The sequence below is a fragment of the Miniopterus natalensis genome, chromosome 18, assembly GCF_054644295.1.
Source record: "Miniopterus natalensis isolate mMinNat1 chromosome 18, mMinNat1.hap1, whole genome shotgun sequence".
In the NCBI taxonomy this organism is placed as follows: Eukaryota; Metazoa; Chordata; class Mammalia; order Chiroptera; family Miniopteridae; genus Miniopterus; species Miniopterus natalensis.
Genome location: NC_142098.1, coordinates 34,685,633 through 34,708,798, shown reverse-complemented (window position 1 = coordinate 34,708,798; position 23,166 = coordinate 34,685,633). Strand labels below are relative to the sequence as shown.

Sequence of the window (23,166 nt, the reverse complement as noted above, 5' to 3'; positions counted from 1 at the left end):
ATACCGGCTGGAAAGGAGCATAGAGAGAGGAGAGGACCCAATAGGGGCTTTGGGAGACTTTTCCCATTTAGAGAACAGATTTGATAAGATCACCAAGGGGTGGTGAGTTTGGAAGAGAACATAGAGCAGGTGAAGATGAGATTAGACCCCACCCATTGTTTTTATCGTGGTAAAATATACATAACATGACAATTTACCATTTCGGCCGTTCTTACACGTACCGTTCAGGGCATTAAGTACATTCCCATTGCTGTATAACTGCCACCGCCCATCCCCAGACCTGTTTCTCAAACTGACCATCCATTTATTTTTAGTTTTTTTGTAATGTCATATTGGGAGGCTACTGTGTGTCAGGCAGTGTCCCAAGCCCTGGGCCTGGGCTGTGAAGGGCTAGATTTCAGTATGAGGGACAGTGGTAGAGAAATCAGCCATAGACCCCTCTCCTGGTGAGTGCCCAGGTTGGACCCTCGTGGGACTGAGGTTGGACAGCGTGTGATGGTGATGTCAAGGTCGAGGAGTCCTCCGTCATGTCCGAGGAGCGCGCGCGCACACACACACACTCACACTCACACTCTTACACTTGCCTTGCTGCTCTTCACACCCCCCCTCCAGTAATTTCTTCTGGTTCCTAGATAATTTTAGCAACTGCCAAGATTCATTGGAAGTGTTTCAGTTACTAAATTTAAGAGCACAGGGTAATTTCTTGATGTGTAATAGGAACGACAATGACAAACACATGTATAACTCACTGACCATGAAAGGCTTGCCTGCGTGGTTAAGTCATGTTACTGCTCTGTACAGAGGCCAGGAAAGGAGACTGGAAGCCTTACCCAGCCAGCAAGTGACCAGCCTGGGCTGGACGTCAGGGAGCCGACCCTGTGCTGCCTCAAGTGCAGATTTGAAGCAGGGTCCTTTTAGAAAGGGGAGGGGCAGTCCTGGGAGAGTGGTTTTAGATTTTCTAGAGTTATCTATGTTCCCCTCTGAACAACTTGCCCTCGAGCATTTGCAGCTCTGGGATGCCATGGGCCTTGAGACTCACACCCCAGCCTGCCACCCTCTGCCAGAGGGACCCGGAGCTGGATGCTTCCTCTGCCGCCAGCCACTCTAGAGCCCGTGTCCCACCCATTTCATTTGGTGATTGCCCCCAAACCAAGCCCAACAGCTGTGACCCACAGGGATGCATTATTTTTATTCTGGTTCTCTTAAATATTTTTGACCATAAATAATAACACCCACTGTTTGAAATGCAAAAGATACAAAAGGCTTTAGAGGGAGAAGTTTCTTCCTGGGTCTTCTGGCCCCCAAGTCCACTCCTCAGAGGCCACCAATGTCTTGCTAATCCTTCCAGCCAGAGGTGTGTGTGTGTGCGTGTGCTCGCGCCAGCACACGTACAAGCACACACATCTTAATGGCCTAACTGACTTAACCAGTCCTTTCTGGAAGGGAATTCAGGCTGCCTCCAGTCTCTTGCTGTTAGAGGAACGCTGCAGTGAATAACCTGTTCTCTGGTGGGGTGCATTCGGCGGTGAACTTGAAGAGTCCTCCTCATGAAAGCCCTTCAGTACAAATGCTGATGTCGGGTCAACAGCGAATCTGGATGAGGCTTTCCCCCAAGACTACTGGCATTGTTCAAATGATTTATTTATGCATTTCTCACCCTGTTCCCCGAAGGACTTAAGAGCAGCCAGACTCATCTGATTGGAGAGTGCTGGAGGAAGTGGGCCAGGGGATGCTAAGCACTAGCACTGACTTCTGCCGGGAAGTACCAAAATGCTTTGCTAAGCTGATGGACTTGTTGACTCCTCAGGGCCGGAGATCACCATGAAAGTCAGGGACTTCCTTTTCTCATCCTGTAAACAGACCTGGTGGGGAGGGGGCAGTGAGCCCAGGGCCCCGGCTAAGTCACAAAGCCAGATCTGAGCTAGCCCGGCAGATGATTCTTTCTGAATGTGGCCTTTGGGTGAGATCACCTCCGAACATTTTACCTCCTCTGGAAGCTCCGATGCAAAGCAAGATGGTAACATGCAGTGCCCGTGGCAGCTGCCAAGGGCTTGGCCAGCTCCACCACCTTCCTCCAGTGCCAGAGCCTGGGGCTGTGAGATGGGCCAAGAGTGGGTCCCAGCGACCTTGACCCCTCCTTTCCCTCCTTTGGGATTTGACTTAGTTTGGTGAGCGCTACTCCTATAGACTTCACTTTGAGGGCCTGACCTGTACCTACACTGAACTTGACCTAATTTGTGAACTCCAAACCCGGCCTTCGCAAACGACATCAAACAGGAATAGTTTTAGATTTACAGAAAAATAGAGAACTACACCTAGTACAAAATTCCCATCTATCCCATACCCAGTTTCCCCTATTACATCTTACATTAGTATGATATGTTTGTTACAATTCATGAACCAATAGGATACATTAACTAAAGCCCATCAGACGTCCCTAGGTTTTACATTTTTTTCTGTTCCGGGATACTGTGCTACATTTATGCTGACAAGGTGTATGTCCCCTTGGGCTCCTCCTGGTTGTGGCAGTTTCTCTGACTTGTTTTTGATGACCTTGACATTCTGGGGGGGGTTTGGTTTTGTTTTTAATCTTTTTCTGTTTGATTTTCTTCTTCTTTTGTTCTGTGTTCTTTTGATGACCTTAACATTTTGAAGAATACTGGTCAGGTATATTATAGGATGGTCCTTCATCGGGATTTGTCTGATGTTTTTCTCATGATTAGACTCTGAGCATGAATACATGCTGTTCAGAGGAAGAGCTCAGAGGTAAAGTGCCATTTTGTCACATCATACCTAGGATTTATCACTGTTCCCATTAACCTTGGTCGCCTGGCTTGATTACCTGCCTTTTGTCAGGTTTTGCCACTGTGTGGACTCTGTGAAAGGAAGTCAAACGGCGGAGCCCACTTGTAAGGAGTTAGGGAGCTCATGCTCCACCTCCTTGAGGGAAAAGTACCCACATGAATTACTTGGAATTCTTATGTAGGGGAGACTTGTCTCTTCTTATTTATTAACTTATTCAAATTTTTTTTTTTTTTTTAAATCAGTGTGGACTCATGGATATTTATTTTAGACTTTGGGTCATAATCCAATGCTACGTTGTTTATTTTGTTTACATTATGCCAGCTTTGGCCATTGGGAGCTCTTTTAGTTGGCTCCTGTGTCCCTTTGACATACCTCCATCATTGTGTAGTGGGGTTGTTTTTGTTTTTGGTGGGGGGAGTGTTTGCTTGTTGGCACATCCTTACTTTCTGGCACTACAGATACTCCAGGCTCATCCTTTATATTTCCTGTCCTGGTCCTAGAGTCTGCCATTTCTCCAAGGAGCCCTAGTGCCTTTGATTGTAGAACGGCATTAGAAACCAAGATTGAGGGGTGAGATTTAATATGGAACCCCAATATAGAAAGCATGTTTAAAACAGAAAAGCAATAATTTACTAGCATACATTAAAATGTTTTTTATTATTAATTCATACAAACAGTAAAATTCAAAGGTACAAAAGGATATATACAATAAGACTGTTTTGTGCTCAGGAGACCCTGAATAGCCAAAGCAATCTGGAGAAAAAAAGAACAAAACTGAAGGCATCACACTGCCTGACTTCAAATTATACTACAGAGCAACAATAATTAAAAAAGCATGGTACTGGCAGAAACACACACAGACCAACGGAACAGAATTCAGAGCCCAGAAATAAAACCACATGTATACAGGCAGGTAATTTTGATAAAGGAGCTAAAAACATAAAATGGAGAAAAGAGCCCGGACAGTGTGGCTCAGCAGTTGAGCATGGACCTAGGACCCAGGAGATCGCAGTTAGGTTCCCAGTCAGGGCACATGCCCGGGCTGCGGGTTCGGTCCCTGGTGGGGGCCTTGCAGGAGGCAGCTGATCAATGAGTCTCTCATCACTGATGTTTCTATCTCTTTCCTTCTCTCTCTGAAATCAATATTTAAATGGAGAAAAGAAAACCTCTTCAATAAACGGTGCTAGGAAAATTGGAAAGCCGCATGCAAAAGAATGAAACTAGACTAGTTTGTCCCCAAGTACGAAAATTAATTCAAAATGGATCAAAGACATAAATATCAGATCTGAAACAATAGAAGAAAACATAGGAACTAAACTTACGGACCTTCGTCTTAGAGATTTTATGAATTTGATCCCAAAGGCAAGGGAAGTAGAGGCAAAAATAAATGGGACTATATCAAACTAAAAAGCTTCTGCACAGCAAAAGAAACCGCCAACAAAACGTGTTGCGTTTAAGGGCGGTTTCAGTTTACTTTTAAAGTGTGAAAGTTTAAATAACAGCGCAAAGGTCCCCCAGCTGGTGGCTGGAATCTGGAGGATGCGGCTCTGCAGGGTTCCAGCCGGGATGACTAGTGCATGTGGCGCCACCTTGTGGCAACAGCTCAAATAAGAGTTTATAAATCACTTCAGGGCAGCTACGAAAGGATGCCCATATTTTTATTGATTTTAGAGAGAGGAGGGAGGGGGAGAGAATTGATTTGTTGTCCCACTTATTTATGCAATCATTGGTTGACTCTTGTATGGGCCCTGACTGGGGATCAAACCAGCAACCTTGGGGTATAGGGATGGCACTCCGACAAACTGAGCTACCCAGCCAGGGCCTGATGCCCTTCTTGGTGACCTAAAAAATAGATGATATTCATATCATCTCAATTTTTCTTAATAAAGTGAGAAACTGTTTTAAGTATTTTGCTGTTTCAAATCCACATACTTTAATTTAGTATAACATGAGATTTTGCTGTATCTCAAATCTGGACCCACAAAGGTTAAGTCCAGTGCTATGGGCTAAAGTGTGCGCTTGACCTGAGACATCTTTGGGAATGGATCGAAGCACCACAATATTCTGGCTGTGTGATATTTGGCCTCTCTGGGCCTATGTTTACACCTGCAAAATTGGCTTTACAGAGACTTCTACCGGCAGGAACATTGAACAAGGTCACATGTAGTTCCACATGTGCCTGATATGTGGGAGTTCTTCAGTGCAAGTTAAGAGATTACTACTGTGTGTTCAACTTTTGTGAGTAGACAAGTTCAGACCTGAAGTAAAAATCACCCTAGTACAAAACTTGAACCTTCCTAATCAAAACTACATTCAGTCAACAAATTTCTGGATCCCCAACTCCTAACTACGTGCTGGGCATTATTCTAAGGGCTGGGAAGACAGTGGTGCCCAAGACAACGTCTTTGCTTTGCTGGGCAAATTTATATTGTGGTTTGGGGGAAGACAATTACAAAATAAAACAACTTCTTTAGTGTTAAGTGTAGGTAAGGAATTCAGAAAGTCTAAAGAGATAGTGACAGCCTGGCTCTTTTGGATTTGGGGTGTACAGGGAAAGTCTCTCCAAAGAGGTGAGATTTGAACTGAGTTCTGAAAAGCAAGGAGGAGCCAGTCATGCACAAATCAGGATTGAGGTGAACAGAAACAGCAAGTACAAAGGCTCTGAGGTGAGAATAACCTTGTCTTTTTAGAGGGGCAGAGTAGAGGTTAGTGTGCCTAGAATATAGTGGTCAAGGGCAAGAGTAGCTTGAGGTGAAGTTAGAAAGACAGACGGGGCAGCTCACATAGGCCCCTGAAGGCCATGCTGAGGCCTTCAGCTCTTATTCCACATGGGGATGGGAAGCCGTCTGTGTGTTGGAGCAGATCGAAGGTGTTCAATCTTAATGAGAGTAGAAAAAGTTTCATTCTAAGGTCTGGCCCAAAGCGCATTAGCGTAGCACAGCCACTGAACTGTTCTGGGAATCTCCCATGTGTTAAGAAATTGAATGTGCACGGTGTCTTCTATTATATTTTTGAAAGAGAACCATATTTCATAAAAAGAAAATTGAAACCAACATTGACAGAATCCTGAGGCTTATCTGTACTTCTGCCAAACACTTAAAATGACTCCAAAAGGCTCTTCCCAACACAGTAGCATCTAGGGTGGGGCTAGTAACTTCTGGCTGGGGAGTCAAAGATATTTCAACAGTTCTGTATAATGTGGGAAAGGCTTTTATTTTTTATTTTATTTATTTATTTAATCCTCATCTGAGGATATTTTTTTCCATTGTTTTCCGGGGGGCGGGCATTGATGTGAGAGAGACACATCGATTGGTTGCCTCCTGCATGTGCCCTACGCGGGGCAGGGATGGAGCCTGCAACCGAGGTACGTGCCCTTGGCCGGAATCGAACAGGGGACCCTTCAGTCTGCGGGCCGAAGCTCTAACCACTGAGCAAAACCAGCCAGGGCAGGGAAAGGCTTCTAAATAAAAACTTTTCCTTAACAGTGCCAGACTTCTTTGAGAATTTGATCAATGCTATGGACTTTCTCCCCTGAAAAAGCTCTGCGTAGGATGAAGAAAGGGGGAATTCTCATTACTCCTACTTTCAGCTCCTGAATGCCCATGTGACAGGGAGGGTGCCCCCCATCATGGCCACCTCCACCACTGCCAGGGAAAGACCCCCAGACCTCCCGGGAACAGAGTAGAAGCATCCCCACTCGGGGATCCTAAATGCTGGTCCATGCAGCTTGTCTAATCACTACCGGGAGCCCAATCTCTAGTGAGAAGGGTTGAAATGGACTCCAGGGGCTGATGTCTGCTCCCTGGGGACATAAGGGGGCTTTGAGGAGATGCCCTCTTCATCCCTCAGGGCAGGATCCTTAAATCATTTTTTTCTGAATCAAGAGTCCTTTGAGCAGACTTCAGATGAGACGTTACCGGCCCTTCTCCCCAGAAAAATGCACGGGCAGCCCATATTTATAGTTATGGGAGGGGAGTTCACAGCACAGATTAGAGGGTAGAGAACAATTTGGGGCTTTAGGGAATTTTCTCCTCAATCACCCTTGATGTGGAAATTGAGAGAGTGAGGCCCAGAACGATAATTAAGTGGTTTCCCGAAGCAACATAGGGGACAAGAGTAGGGCCAATACTTCCCATTATTCTGCACAATATAAGTGCAAAACACAGGTTCTTGTATCAAACAGCCAGAGTTCAAATCCCATCTCCACCCCTAACATCCTGGGACCAGTACTGCTGCACTAACCTCCAAGATTATGTTGATACAACAGGAGAACACCGGCAGGAATGTGTTAAGAACAGAACCTGGCCCATAACAATTGCTAAATAAACATCTATTGATATTTTGCAATGAGGAAGGGCAGGCTCAGAGAAGTGAAGTTATTTTGACAAGGCCACAGGGCCATTTCCAAAGCCAGTGAATGCTGTTCACCCCCAGACTGGTTTTCAAACTGCAAGGCATGACCCATTAGTGGGTCAGAAAATCAGTTCAGCAGGGTCTCAAACAGCACCGGAAAAAAAAAATTAAATATCAGAGTACATCATACATAGTATTTGGTGACTTTTGTTTAATTATACCGTAAGTACAGATATGTCTTTAGGCCTTAAAATAACTTGAAAGCCTTTACTTTTGACTGCTAGGACACCAAGGAGCTTATACACAGGTCCCCTGGAAGATTCAGTGAGATAACCCATCCTGTGCCCTAGGAGGGACAGGGATTCCAGTTGCCCAAGAAGACTTAGAGGTAGGGGAATGGGCTGTGAGCTGTTCTGTCTGCATGCAGAGGAGTAAAGAGGGTAGGCCACAGTAACCTTGAGTCTAGATTGGAGAAGAAGGGCTAATTCTTGAAACAAATATTCCCCAAGGGCCCTCTCTGTGCCAGGCCCTTTGCTAAGTACACAGTGGTGACCGAGACTCTCCTGGTCTTTTCCACCTTGGGGCTCTCTGTGCAGTGGAGAGAGCTGTCACCAGACAGTAAGACTCTGAAATGGTCAGGGCTGTAGTGGCGGGAGGCATTGGTCAGTTATCAACCATGTGGTGGGTCAACACCATGAATCAGAAAGACAGAGCAGTGAGTTCCAAGCTGAAACCCATAGCTAAGGGCTAGTTTCAGTATTAGGTTTCCATAAGGCCCACCCCTGAGCAGGGCTTGCCTGAGGAACTCTCGCAGACTTAGGTGAACCCAAGATTCTCCAGCTCCCAGCCAGGCCTCCTACAAGTATGCACTAACTAAGGCATACTTGCTAAGCTGTGGCATACTGGAACCCAAATTCGTAACCTAACATGCTCCACCCAACGATGCGAGCCAGAGAAAGGGCTGAGAGCTAGATGTCCCCCAGCTGTCTAGTACACCAGCTAATAAATGGGCCAGCATGTGTGCAAAACTCTTTTCTTGCAGGGTGATTTTAAGGCCTTTGTAGGTCCGTGTTACCCCATAAAAAAGTTATATCCCACATTTAATTGCATATATGATGAGCAGATAAGAAGAATATTTTGGAGTCATATAATGTCTAATTGATATAAACTATTCTGTTTACATAAAATAGTCCAATAACCCAGTTACGCAGGTATAACTGTTCCCATTTTGCAGATGTGGATACTGATGCACAGAAAAGAACAGTCGAACCTTCTACCCAGCATGAAAATGCAAAGCTGGGTTTGTGTGGTTTCAGAGCCTGAGCTCAATCACGAAGGACACACCGAAAAGGCAAGTCCTCCTAACCCCAGGTCCAGGGCTCTTTAAGAGCCTCCGGACACGGGAGAAAAAGCGAGAGCCGCGAAAGGCGTATGCAAATAAGGAACAGGGGCTGCCGGGAAACATCACTGCGACGAGCCTCTAAGGAAAGCGGGCGTCAGTCAGTTTTACAGCGCCTGCTCACGCCTGCCAGTTCTTTCAGAACGGCGCCTGCGCGAGGCACGTCCTGAACGCACACAGGCCCAAACTCGCCTATTGTACCGAGGCGCTCCTCTCTGAGTCCGCCTTCCCCTTTCTTTGCGCTTGCGCTGTAGCGCTCTGAGGCTAGCTCTCGCTTTTACGTCAGTTCCTGTTGTGGCGGGAGAAGGCGGTATTTCCGGCCAGAGGGTGGGACGGGGCGGTAAGCGGGGGCTGGGGGGAGGGGGCGGGGGGGCCGCGCCGTGCGAGCCGTTGGGCCTGGCTCGGAGAAGGCGTTGCCGCTGCCGCAGCCGCCACCGCCGGCAGGAAACACAGGAGCGGGACCAAGCGCAGCGTGGCGATGGGCGGGAGTAGAGCCCCGCCGGAGAGGCTGGGCGGCTGCCGGTGACAGGTGAGTGCGCCAGTGCGTGTCCCCGAAAGACCCCCCCCCGCGGTGGTCGCGTCCGGACCCCCGCCCCCGCCCCCCCCGCAGTGCCGCGTTGGGCCGTACCACCAGTGCCTGCCGGGCGGGGACAGCGGTCCTCGAGCCCCCCCTTCCGGGACTGAGTGGGGGTGGCTGCGCGGGGGCGGTAGTTTTAGCCCTGAGGGGCTGGAGGCGGGGGCGGTGGGTCGTACCACTGAAGCGGCGGGGGGGGAGTGCCTACCAAAGTGCGAGGACCGAACCACTGAAGCGCTAGGGGCGCGGACCCTAGCATGTGCGGGCTGTGGGCTGAACTCGTGGGGTGTGAAGTGAGAGCGTGCCTGGTGGGCGAGCGCTGAGCCATTGAGGGGGTGCGTCTTACCAAGTGTAGGAAGCTGTACCTACTCGGGGCCGTGGGAGCAGTTCCTATTGCGCGTTGGGAGAGGTGGGGGCTTTTGGGTAGGGAGCTGTACCAAGTGTGGTCCCTGTAGTGTCGTCTGGGTTATACCACTGGGTGCTGCGGGGGAGCCATCCTTAGAACGTAGCCAGCGCTACATCAAAGCAGGAGGGCTGTGATGTTTATAATCTTGAGGGACGGGGCAGGCCCAAGCGGGTGTTCAGGGGAGTATTTGGGGAGGGCAGTAATGCTAGTGATCAGAAGGGGCCCCTGTGTTTGGTGGGTGGGGTTTTGGGGTTTACACTGAGCTGGAGGGAGATCATCCTTTATTGAACTTAATGACTTATGGGGAACTGGATGGACACTGGACTGCTGTCTACCACGGAACCCTTTCCTATTACACTATTTTAAGGTGTGTGAGACAGATACCTCTGTGGCAAGTTCGTTCATTCCATGGGGGTGTGGGGAGATGTCTTAGAAGCCGCTGTTGGAAGTTTTCTGAGCTTTTGGCTCCATTTAGGGAGCAGAAGGGGTATTGAGCTTGGATTTAAGGAGCTGTGCTCCTGGACCTGCTTAAGACTTTGGAAAAAGGAGTGTTTGGTGGGACACTTCTCTCCCAGGGCAAGGTGGCTGAGGACTTCTTGATTCTTGGAGTTGTGAGGAGACCCCCTTCCTGTGATTTGGAGGCCTCTTGGGCTCCGCAAGAGGCCTGGACTGGGGTAATTAGGTCCTCCGTGGGCTGCCATTCAAACTTGTTCCTTTTTCCTGCCTCAGACAAGCATGGGGAGTTTAGTCAGGGCCTGACCTTGGTTGACGGTGGGTGTGAAGGAGCCAGGCACCACCCACCGCAGGCCCCTCTGTCCTCAATGAGGTTGTTTGTGTCTCCCTGGTTAGCAGTCCAGGCGCCCATCATGTTTACCTCCCCACCAGGCGATAACAGTTGGCCTCACCATTAGGCGGCAATGAGGCTGAGCACTGTTTTCCCAGCTGTTCCGCTTTGCAAAGGCCAAGGGGACTTGGGTGGGGGTGCCCCTGGCCCAGCCTGATGGAGGGAGGAAGACTGCTCTTCTGAAGGACTTGGGATAGCCAAATTCCCCACAGATCTGGTTTCCCATTGTGGCTGTTGGGTGGGCGCTTGGAGCAGCCAACTCCAAATGGGAGGCCACTGCCCCTGCTCTCCAGGCCGGTTTGTGACCTTGGCTTGCCTGGTAACCTTTGCCCTGGGTCTGGAGTTCCCAGAGGGCAGGCTGCAGTCCCCGATTGACCCAGGTAATATGGGCTGGTGATGTGGTCAAAAGGGATGGATGATCGCTTCTGGTCACATCATCAGCTTCCAAACTGACTGGCTTCCATGGGTTGTGGTTTCTGGAGAGAGTGGTCGTTGAATCTTTTCTAGGCCCTGGTGGCTCTGTAGACTTTTTCTCCACTAGGGGTTTGTTCCTCTGGTTTCCTTCTGCTAATTTTAGAGGGTTTGCCTGATGAGGATAACAGCAGCAATAAAAACAATAACCATGAGATTGATGGCTGACATTTATTGAGTGCATTCTATGTGCCACACGCTGTTCAAAATGCTTCACATAGATTAACTTGCTGAATACTCACATCCTAGAACTGTAGGTACTGTTGTCATGATCCATTTTAGAAGGGGAAACTGAGTTACAGAGAGGCAAACCATTTCCAGAGCTAGTGAATAGCCAGTGTTTATTGAACATTCACCATATGCCAGGCATGTGACAGGCCTTTTACACACATGATTTTATTTAAATCTCAAAATGACCCTATGGGGTGGGTATTGATTGTGCCTATTTTATAGACTCCTATGAGGTAAGAAGTGTGATGTCCATTTTACAGATGAGGAAACTGAGGCACTTGCTATGGAGTGAAACGATTTGCCCCAGGTCTCACAGTCAGAAGTGGTAGAGCTGGGATGTGAATCCCTGACCCTGTTTGGCCTCTTGTCAGCAAGTAACTGGAACAGTGGTTTATTTGCACTCGGGTGGATATGATGTTTCTGTCCATTTTGCAGAGTCAGAAATTGGGGCTCAGGAGGAATTGCCTTGCCCTAGGTCTGTCAGATCTAGGGGGCCAAGCAGGGATTTGAATGCCATGTATTCTTAGCTCACTGGGTCCCAAGCAGGAGTGGGTCTCTGTTACCTCAAAGCCTCTTCCCTGGACCCTGCCAGCTGCATCTGTGGGTATTTCCTCCCCTTCATCTGCAGAGCCTAGGGCTGCTGTGAGCACCTCTGTTGGCAGCCAGTCCAGCAGTCCTGGCTTGCTGGTGGAACTGGGTCCATCCTGAGTTTAGCCAGGGCATCTATTAACCCAGGGTAGAGTGTGTGCTGGGAGCTGGAAGAAGACAGTAAGAGTGATATGCAGGGCGTGACACAGCTACCAGGGTACCTGTGGTAGAGGTCTCTACACAAGGATGGTGTAGTGGGCATGTGTGCAAGTTCTGGCACTTTCACTGTTTGGCTGTGTGACTTTGGGCCACAGTGTTCATCTCTGCAGTGGGCTCAGAACAGCACGCACCTCAGGCTATTGTGAGGATTAAATAAGTTAATTCATGAGAAGTTCTCCAAGAGTGCCTGGCACTGTGTAAATGCTTAGTCAGCAATCCCGAGGGCCTTGCCCACCCCACCCCCCATCCTCTCCCGTATCCTGCTATCCAGCCTTCCAGCTTGGCCCAGCCAGGATCCAGGAATCTGGTATCCTGCTCTCTAACCTCTGTAAAGAGCTACATTCAAGTGATTCAGAGCCTAGAGTTCAGATCCAGCCCTTTCACTTGCTGGTGTGTGACCTTGAGCAGGTTCCTCAACCCCTCTGAGCCCTTTCATCATCTGTGTCATGAGACAATGGTAATTCTCCTGCTAGGCTGTCATGAAGGTTCAGTGGGTTAATTTGTGGAAACCATTTATAACTGGGAAGGCGTAACAGTAGACCTGCAGTAAACATTTTCTGCTCTCTATATTTAAGAAGAGTATGGACACGTGGTGAGCCCTAGGATATCTTAAGAATTGTAATTCTTATTATTTCTGCAAGGATTTTGAAGGCCCTTTTCAGGTTACAGAGCCTTGTCAGATAACACCAGAAGGACATGGCCAAAACCAGCATCTCTGGTTTCCAGATGAGGGTTAGGACTGGGAAGGACATGTAACCAAATAAAAACTGGCAAATGCAGTGCCCAAGGCCCATTTGTCTTTTCACACAGTTGCTACCCAGAGCCCCTTTGAAGTCAAAATTCCAGCTCCTTTCTAGATGTCGGCTTCTGCTAAATCTTCTTTCTTATATGCGTTTTTTTTTTAAATCTTCACCACAGCCCCCAGGAGTGATGGGAATGGCCTTAACCCAGATGAGGAATAGCCCTTTTGAAGGCTGCAAGGTGGAAGGGTGGGCAGGGAGAGTTGGAGAAGTGCTCATGGATGTGGGCCAGGTTTCCTAGAGCCTGGTGGGCCTGGTCGAGAAGCGTGGATTTGATCCTGAGGCATTGCAGAGCTGAGGAAAGGTTTTTGTTCATTTACCACTATTTATTGAGCACCTATTGCATGCCTGGCATTGCTTCAGGTGTTGAGGATACAGGGGTGTACTGACAAAGGCCCTACCTCCATGGAGCCAGGGAGACAAACCCTAAACTTGGTGAATAAACAAGGGGCAGGTTAAAGGGAGGGGCTAGGCAGTGATTTAAACTCAGGTGTGACTGGTGCTTCTTCAGATGGGCTGTCAGGAAGGCCTCTGAGACTGACAAGGAGACATGAGGAGAAGGAACAGCCTTGGGGTGTGGTGGGGAACCACAGTGCAAAAGTCCCAGGGAAGCTGAGCTTGGTGAGGTGCAGGGGCAGAGTCAATGAGGGAAGGAGTGGGAGGGCAGGCCAGAGGCTGGGTCACTCAGAGCCTGCAGCCAACCCTGAGGAGCATCTTGGTCAGATTTAGGGTATTAGGTGCCTTTTGCCATAAGAGAGGTTCTCAGACTTCTGCCTGGGGCAGGGGTAGATTTTAGAGCTGGTCAGGGAGTTTCACATGCCTCCTACTTCCCCCTTGAGTAGAATCACTGCTGTAGAAACGCTGGAGGCCGATGGCCGCCTCCCTCTGCGGTTTTCACACCGTGTTCCCTAGGGCCCATGGCTGTTCCCTTTAGGGACAGATAGGGGGAGGCTCAGTGGGCTGATTTGCTGCCCACACCTCCCCAACCCAGATAGTTTGGCTAATATTAAGTAACAGTGCAGAGCAACAGTAATACCTGATAAAAACCATACTTGCTGAGTGTACCTTCCATTCAGCTTGTGCCCGAGGGCCTGCACCATTCCTGGCGCTGCTCTAGAACTTGGAATACCAGGCTTTGTGGGCCTACCTTCTAGTGGAGACAGGTACCCAGCAAACAAATCTATGATAGGACATCAATTTGCAATCAATGTTAGGAAAGCAAAGAAAATGGGGGTCAGGGGAAAGAGAGTGTGGGGATATTAGTGTGTTTTGTTTATTTCATTTTTAAAATTTTTTCTGTATTATTTTTGCTTTGATTATATATTTTAGGTGGAATGATCAGGGAGGGCCTCCCTGAGGAGGTGATGTGTAAGTAGGGACTGGAGTGTGGTGAAGGAGCTATGGGAGGACTTGAATGAAGACTTCCTCTGACCAAAAAGGAATCGGCTATGATTCTTACCTCACAGTGGTGAGAACTGAGGACTGGAGAATCTTGGTAACCTGTGCTGGGTCCCCTAACCTGCCATTGTTGGGCCAAGCTCTGAATTTGGGCAGTGTGACCCCAGCCCAGGAAGGCACTTGGTAACCATGTGTAAGGACAGCTAATTCCGCACCTGAGCCTCAAACCTAAGGTTTAGCACAGTGAGGGAGAGCCTTACTGTTGTTTTTCCCAGGCTTGCCCTGGAGTGTCTTCCCAGAAGGAGTAGAGCCTCTCAGCACATTTTTGGGGTCTCCAGAATTTCCTTGGATTGGGAGGATGGAAAAAGAGGGTCCCTGTGGTTCATTTCCAAGCCTCTGGGGGACCCAGGGACACCCCTCCCTGGGCCTCTCTTCAACTTCCCAAGTGAAATGCTTTCAACCACCAGGCCTCTGGGCTGCACGGTGGGGTGGTTCCGTGGCAGGCTCTTCTGGACAGCCAGCCAAGCAGTGAGAGGCCCAGCTCGGGGAGACAGCTCTGGGAGCAGGACCAGGAGGGAGGGAGGGAGGGAGCGGGTGTGGGAGGGGCAGCAGGGTAGGATCTTAGCCTGGCCCCCTTGGGGGCAGGATCCACTGCCAACTCCGCACCCACAGCAAGGCCCAGCTGTGCTGGGTTTGTGGAGCAGGGAACAGCAAGCCAGGGCTGGCTGAGGTGAGACTGCATGTCAGAGGTCCCTGCAGGAAGTTCCTTGAGTCTGCTGTCCTGCCCAGGAAGCTCGTACACAGATGTTCTAAGGGTAAGGCCAGAAATCGAAGCCTGTCTTGGTTTGTCACCTCGTGGGCTGTTTCCGAATGGACTGGGGTGGCTGCCACTCTCTTGCCCCCCTCCCAGTGTCGTTTCAGGTCATCTTCATCTGGTGGCTCATTGCCAAGTGGTCCAGGCTGGGGGCAGCCAGCCTGGGTATGAACCCTGCTCCTGGCTCCCCCCTTGGTTGCCTGGGAACCATGGGGACCTTATTTCATCTCTCTGAGGTGTATTTTGCTCATTCTTTCTGGAGCTATAGGGAGGGATCAGGGAGCTAACGTGTTCCTCGTGCTTGTCACGGGCCTCCTGGGAAGGTGCTTGATGGATCCGAGCTGCTGCTGCTTCTGCTGTTGGAGATTGTCAGGTGGGGCACCTGAGAGCAGAGAAACGGCTCTGGATGCAGCCAGTCTGGGCTTGCTGGTGGGCGGCGTGGGTTTGTGCCTAAAGCCTTAGGAGGGGATGGCAAGCAGATTAGCTGAGGTTCCCTGCTGGGGAGTGCTCCATACAGAAAAACCATTCACACCCATTGCTGAATTAATCACGCCCATTGCTGAGCCTCTGCTCGGCCAGACACGGCTCCAAGCACTTCATACATGTTAGCTCAGACACACAGTAGCCTGTGCAGTGGGTAGCAGTCACCTCCATTTTGTAGATAGGAATCTGTGGCACAGAAAGCTACCTAGGATGCCTGTATTGTGAAAGTCAGCAGAGCTGCCCTCTGAGCCAGGCACCGCTCCAGAGTTTTATGTGGCGCCCTCACCAGTCCTCACCACAACCAGGGAGCTCGACACAGCTGTGCTCCCCATTTCACCACTGAGGACATGAAGGCCCAGGGAGGTGATCGAATTTGCCCAAAGTGTTAATAGGTGACAGACATAAAATTTGAGCCCAAGTCTATCTGGGGTCAAGCCTGACTTTGTAAGACTGCCTCTTCTGCCTCTTACCAATGTCAAAACCACTGTTTCTGGGGTTTCTGTCATTTCAGTGATCTTTTTTGCTTTCTCTTCTTGACAGAGCTGGCACGAAGTAGGCCTCAGTTGTCCCAGAAATGACTGAATTAGCTCCATTTGATGCTTGCTTAGGAGATGGATGCGGCTGCCTCTTTCCACCCCCAAATGCCCATGGAGCCCTGGCCTTAGCCAGTCTCTTCTTTCGCCGGAGCCAGGGGGAAGGGATGAGGGTGGGAGGCATTCCCCACCCCCTGCCTTGGGGTCTGATTTATGGTTAATTTATTGAGTACTTGTTACATGCCATGTATAGTTTTGGGCACCAGGGAGTGGCACACAGTCTAGTGGAGGGGGCAGAGAAGTAGCATTCGCCCTGTGAGAGCTCGGTGTGGGTGTGATGAGGAAGGGAACACATCTAGCTGGCTTTGGCAGGAGGGGTCTTGGAGAAAGCTCTTGAACTGAGGCATCAGGCAATGAATGTGAAAGCCCAAAGGAATGGACCAGGCAGGGGTACAGCACAGGAAAGGCCCTGAGGTACCTCCATATGGTAGTAACACTGAGAGCAGACCACTGTGGCTAGAGCGGAAGAGAGAGGAGGGTGGCAGGGCACAGTTCTGGCAGGCAGGTCTGGGGTCCCCAGGGCCATACTTTTCAAACTGGTGTCCAAAGACCTGGGGGTGACTGTGGTGGGTATTGAGCATGTGATTTTAGGTAGTGTCTGCAAGTTGCCTACTTTTTTTTAGCTGTGTTTTCATTTAGATGATATTTTCAAAAAGTTAATATAGGCATGTCGTGAATCATCTGGATGATTTCTTTTAGCCAACTAGTGACAGTATTCACATAGCTGCCACTTCCATAGCTCTGACTAACAGGCTCAGGTGGGTCCTTGACTTTAGAGTTTGCCTGTGTAATTGCCTGTCTTCCAAAACGCTGGCCTCATCCCTGGCTGTGTGTGCAGCACATCTCATTGGGTCCCCATGATGACCCTGGGTTGTTAAGAAAAACCATATTTTGAAATAACATAAGCTTATCCTTGGTCAGGTTGATACTAAGGTCCCATTTCATAGATGAGGATGCAAAGGTTCAGAGGGACTCGTGCAGCCTGAAAGTGGTAGTCAGGATGTGAATCAACCAGGACTCTCTGGGCTGACTGGGGCAGGGCTCAGGAGTGACGGCATCGGGTGGGAGCTTCTCCTTGGCCCCTCAGGCCTGTGAGCATTGTGTTACTCACCTCACCCCTCCTGCCTTTAGGCTCTTGCTGCTTCATTAACAGAGGTTCTGTAGAGCTGCACCTCCAATCTGCTAGCCACTAGCCATGTGTGGCCATTTAAATTTTAAATAATAAAAATTAAATAAAAGTAAAAATTCAGCTCTTTAGTTGTACTGGCCACGGTAGCCACATTTACATCATTACAGAAAGTCCCGTCAGTCAAATTGGCTGTCTCCTGCATCATCCGTGGTCTTGGGCATGTGCTTTGTTCTCTCTGGGTCTCAGTTTCCTCTTCTGAAGAAGGGGGTAGTAACAGCGTCCTACCTCGCAGGGTTGCCATCAGGGTTGGTATGTATCCAGGCCAGGCATGTTGTGAGCACTCGGGAAATGCTAGCCATGGGTGGAACCCTGCCTGTTTGCTGCCCAGGTGTCCTAGTGATGAGATGGGACTGAGGCCACCAGACCTGGCCTCAGCTCCTGGCTGGGGAAGCAGCAGGTGATGCTGTAGAGCGAAGCCTGTGAGGGAGGAACCCCTCAGCCAGGCTGGGGGGGCTGTGTGTGTGTGTGTGTGTGTGTGTGCGCGCGCGCATGTATGTGTTTGTCGGGGACAGCCCAGGTCTGCAGGGTGTCAGGGATGGTAAGGGCAGCCTGGCTGGGGGGTGGGAGGGCACCGTCTCTTGGGAGCAAGAGCAGAGGGAGGTAGAAGAGTCTCAGCTGGGACAGCGTGATCCAGTCATCTTGGCTGTGTCCTAGCTGCCTTACGTACTAACTGAATCCTTCCCAGCCTCAGTTTTCCCATCTATAGAGTGTGGATCCTCATGGTCCCCAAGTGAGCCATGTGGCAGGAATGTCAGGCTAGTGTACAGAGCTGCTTCTGGGGATAGCTCCTGAGAAGGCTGTGATATAGCCCCTGCCTCCTTGGGGCCAGGGCTTTCATCTGCTGTGGCTACTCAAGCCAACAGTTCCCCACCTCTCTACCAGAAATAGCCACAGCCCTTACAGTGGCTTCCCAGTCCCTGCCTGCCAGGCCCCAGCTTTCTCTGGAGCCATATGTGCCTCACTCCCCTCTACCACCTCCTGTGTCTCACACAGGCCATACCTTGGCACTGCTCTTCCTGGGCCTGGCACACTCTTCCCCACATCTCCATTTGGCTGCCTAGTCTCTTTCAGGTTTCTGGTCAGATTTCACCATCTCACTGAGCCCTCCTCTCATAACCCTGTACAAAATCTGAAACCCTTGCCCCTTTCCCAACATCTAGTCCTCCGCATGCTGCTTTTCTCCATAGCATTTGTCAACTTCTGATATACTGTATAATTTGCCTACTTACTTATCTTAATGCCTGTCCACCCTCCGTCCCCTATCCCCATCCCCACCCCTACCCCTGTAAGCTTCCCCAGGGCAGGGAGTTCTGTTTTGGTCACTGCTGCCTCATGGTGACTGGAGCAGTGCTGACACAGCATGGGTGCCATATTTGTAAAATAAACGAATGCAGGATTCTTTTTTTAATATATATTGATTTCAGAGAGAACAACAGGGAGAGAGAAAGAATTGAAACATCAATGATGAGAAAGCCATCATTGATCAGCTGCCTCCTGCACACCCCCAACTGGGGATCGAGCCTGCAACCCGGGCATGTGCCCTGACTGGGAATCGAACTGTGATCTCCTGGATCCTAGGTCGATGCTCAGCCACTGAGCCATGCCCGGCTGGGCTGCAGGATTTTTTGTTTCGCCTTCACTTGGCAGAACTCTGAGCTCAAAAGCTGTGGTTCTGTTTGCCACCCTCACCTTGTGCTCTGGGCCTAGCCCTGTGCTGGGTGGGGCTAGGGACACAGGACCAGGACAGACCCCGTCCCTACTTTGTGGAGCTCTCAGTCCGGGGGGGAGGACACTATTACTCAGATGTTTGTACAGGTGACTGAACACAGCAGAGGTGAATGCTGTGAGGGGATGGGAGGGCTGAGCTCTGAGAGTCTATGAATCAGTATAGGGCAGGGGACTGTTGGGAGGCTTCCCTAAGGAAACAAGGGTTTAGCAGGTAAAGATGGTGAGCAGTATGCCAGGTGGGGGGGATTAGCATGTGCAAAGGCCCTGAGGTGAGAGAAAGCAAGGAGTGTTCATGGGACTGAGAGGGGGAAAGTGTGTGTGTGTGTGTGTGTGTGTGTGAGGTGGGGAAGCGCACTGATCCATGAGGATGGAGAACAGGCAGAGGCCACCTCAGGTGGGCCCTTGTAGTCTCCATGAAGGCCTTGGACACGGTCAGAATGTTTGTAGGGCCTCTCTGGCCGTGGCACGGTGCTCTCAGCATGTTTGGAGCCCATACTAGGCAGACTTGAATATTTGACATGATTTCTGGGGGTGCTGTAAGGCCCTGGGGTGGGTGAGGGGGCAGGTGGCGGGGGGTGGCAGGGAAGAGAAGAAATCTGCTCTGGAGCTTATTCTTGTCCCAGTATCTTTTGCAGCCCACCCACGTCTTCAGCCTGCCTCCAGTCCTACCTGCTCCAAGTAGACAGATGGGACAGCTGGGGGGGAATGTGTGGTGTTAAGAGGAAAAAATCTCTTTAATGCCGCCTTCTTACCAAGGATGTGGAATAGGTAAAAAATTCATGTTACAGAAATGTGTGATGTAGGAAGTGAAGGTCCCTGTGTCTCCACCCACCAGAGGAAGCAGTGATACCCAACAGGTGTTGAGCAGTTGCTGTGTTGGTCTCTGTGTGAAGGACTCAATGTGGATTAACTCCTTTAATCCTCACAACAGCCTTGGTGGTATTTGCTATCATTATTTCTAATACACAGATGAGAAAACTGAGGTGAAGAAACAGGGAGTAATTTCCCCAAAGTCACACAGCCCAACCTCACAACTGGGGTTGAAACGCATCTAGTTCCTGAGGCCACCCTGACTCCCACTCCCATTATTCTGCCCCCGTTGGCTCCTTGGCACAATTCCTTCTATGCATGTGATGGTTAAACATGGACTTCTCCTTGCCTCCCAGTCTGTGACACTGTTTCCCATAAGATCCATTGTTGATCGTGCAACTGCTTTTCTGAAAAGGATGCTTTAGATGAAATTTATATGTGGATTGTCAGATGCATGTCAGTCTCAGTAATATCAGCAGGTGAAACAATACGCATGTCAGAGTTGAGGCAACATTTGTTTCAGAAAAGGGATCTGGTCAGATGTTTTGTTGTTCCGTGTGTAAGCTGAACGCTGACAGTCAGTGTCGGCCCATCAAGTGGTTCTCATGCATGGGATGCTACTGTGTGTCTGTCAGCTGGATGGACCCTTATCTAGGGTTGAGTGCTGAGTCCTTTCCATGTATGAGTCTTTGATGGAGGCACTGCTTGCAGCTCCTTTGCACAGAGGAGGAAACTGAGACTTGGGAAGGCTATAAAGTCGGGGAGCAGGGACCTGAATCTGATTCTGCCTAACTCTGAAGGCCATATGGTGCATTGTGATGGGGAAGCCAGGCTGCTTGGAGTCCCATCCCAGCTCCATACTTTCTGATCCGGTGATGGGGGCAAGTCATTTCACATCTGTGACTTAGTTTCTTCATTGAAATGGAGCTAATGGTGTAAGTGCCTGCATAGGGTTGCTGGGAGGGTGGAATTTGCACACACAAAGCATCAGGTGTGCTTGGCATGTGGTAAGTGCTAAACAGGCATTCCCTCTTTTTAGTATTGACATCACATTAACCATTATTACGATACTTGTTGTGGACATTAGTTTGTTTCCAGGGTTTTACGAGTCCAGCAAGAAGGCTCTCAGAACAGCAGTCTCAAAGGGGGTGGCTTGACCCAGGGAACATTCGTAATGTCTGAAGACATTTTTGATGATCCCAACTCGGGAGAGGGTGTGCTGTTGGCTTTAGCAAGTAGAGACCAGGGATGCTGCTAAACCCCCTACCTGGCACAGAGCACTCCCCGCGGCCAAAATTACTCAGCTCCAAGTAGCTATATTACTGAGGTTGAGAAAACCCTCTGTGCACTGTCATAAGCATTTTCTGCAGAGGTTCCTCCAAGGACATTCGTGTTTTTCATGTTACCAGGTTTGCTAAAGTGCTCTCATAAACGAGGCAGCAGTTCACAGAGCTGTGGATGGTGAGTGAGGGAGTCATTTCCCTCTGCCCACCATGCGCCTTTCCTCCCAAGTTCCTGCAAGCAGGTGCTGATCATTGAACTTACCTACTGAGTAAGTCCTCCTCTGGGAGTGGTATGTGAGGCACAGATTAGAGGGCGGGCATCTCAGCGCCAGGACAGAGCCCTCACCCTACTCTCAAGTGCCTGGAGATGCAGTGCCTCAGCCTCTTCTTCTGCCTCCCTCATCCCATCTGTCTTGTCTGGTGTAGAAACCAGGTCAGGGAGAGGGGGTGAGAGAGAAACGACCTGACAAAAGGCAAGGAAAGGAATTTAGCTTATTTTGAGCCTGTTCTGGGCACAGGGCCTGTACTCCATACACATTCATTCCACAAATATATATTAAGTGGTCACTGTGTACCCAGCACCGTGCAAGGCTTTGAGATCCATTGCCGCCCAAGACAGGCCAGAGCCCCTGCTCTCACCATGCTGACATCATAGTGGGGAGAGGTCTACAGTAAACTGATAAACTGGTAAATCTGTACAATCATGTGAGATAAACGCTTATGGAGAAAAGTAAAGGATAAGGGAGGTAGGATAGGTACCCGTTTGTCTAAGGACGTTAGGAAGGCTTCTCAAAGAAAGTAACATGAGCAGAGACTGAAGAAAGTGGGCGGGGGCTCTGGATACCTGGAGAAGAGCCTTCTGACCGAGGGGCAGCATGTGCAAGGACCCTGAGGTAGGGGTATGAGCAGGTACCACTGAAATGGTGTGTGTTTGGAGAAGTAAAGGGGTGACAGTGCAGGCCTCATTGGCTCCTGGGTCTCCTGTTAAGGACTGTGGCTTTTACTCTGGGTGAGATGGGGACACCAGAGGGTTTGAGCAGAGGAGGGATGGGCTCTGACTCAGGTGGTCTCAGGGTCCCAGACTGTAGGAGGAGGGGTGAGGACAGAAGCACTAGAGCTCGTCTAGGCCTCACAGTTCTAAGTGGCAGAAACCACCCGGCTAATTTTGTAGATGAGGAAACAGGTTTGGATGGACCCTTCCCAAGGCTGCCAGATAGGATGAGGCCATCATCCAGGGCCTCTCTCTGCTTGGTCCTGCATCATCCTGCTAATCGCCTCTTGTGGATCTGACCCCCAGTGCTGTGAGATGCAGCTTCTGAAGGAGCTACAATTTGGATGCCATTGAGAAATAAGACGGAAGTAAAAATGTCTTAAAGAAATTTTAAAATAATTATGCAGTGTTTGAGACATAACAATTGAGTAAGTTAATGATACCCATGTACTCAGTCACTTTAAAAAAATAAAACCTGCTAGTCCAGTCAGAGCCCCCTTAGAGACCCCTGTCCAGTCACTTCCCCTTCCCTGCTCAGCACTGATCATTGAGTACAGTAAGTTTCATTTCCATTCAGCTTTCTTCTGTGCAGAGTTAAACGTATCCCTTAAAACTCCAGCCCCCCCCCCTTTTCCAGGCTGCCCTCCTCCCTCCTGGGGTGCCTGTCCCTCCTCCAGCAGAGTCATTGTACAGATGGGAACACTGTGGTACCCAGAGGGTCACTTGCCTGCAACCACACAACCAAAAAGCAGCAGAGCCTGAGGTTGAAATTTGGATCCTCTGGACCCCGGATTCCTTCTCCTTATTCATTGGGGATCCAGCCTTCTTGAGGGGAAAATCCAGCAGGCCAGCCTTGGGGTCAGGGGAGCCCTTGAAACCAGGAGGCCCAATTTTGGCTCCCCTGTATCCTCTGGACCCCCAAACCTGGGTTCTTTTTTATAGTTATTTCTTTTGTCATAAAATATAGAAAAATATGTTAAATCCATTTTATACGGTATGATAAAACATAATTGTAAAGCAAAGCCCAGTGTGATTACCATAAAACATTGTCAGTTCCCAGAAATATCACTCCCCGTTGCTCCCCAATCTAACCACTATCCAGACTTTTGGATATTTGTTGTCTTGATTTTCTGCCCAGTTTACAAGTGAGAAAGGCATCCCTAAACAAAGTGTCACGTTTCCTGTTC

The 23,166-nt window shown here is 49.6% G+C and overlaps 1 protein-coding gene across 3 annotated transcripts in view; it reads left to right on the top strand.

The window, feature by feature from the left end:
- The first annotated feature begins 8,944 nt into the window (after positions 1-8,944).
- AKT2 (AKT serine/threonine kinase 2) overlaps positions 8,945-23,166 on the top strand; it is a 46,938-nt gene continuing 32,716 nt past the window's right edge. Inside the window, exon 1 of one of the 3 annotated variants that reach the window (XM_087826699.1) lies at positions 8,945-9,086. The gene's annotated coding sequence lies outside the window, so the exon portion shown is untranslated. Of the gene's footprint in view, positions 9,087-9,828; positions 9,905-14,814; positions 14,904-23,166 lie in introns of those variants that run through there. The other 2 variants (XM_016209211.2, XM_016209210.2) reach the window with 2 other exon arrangements.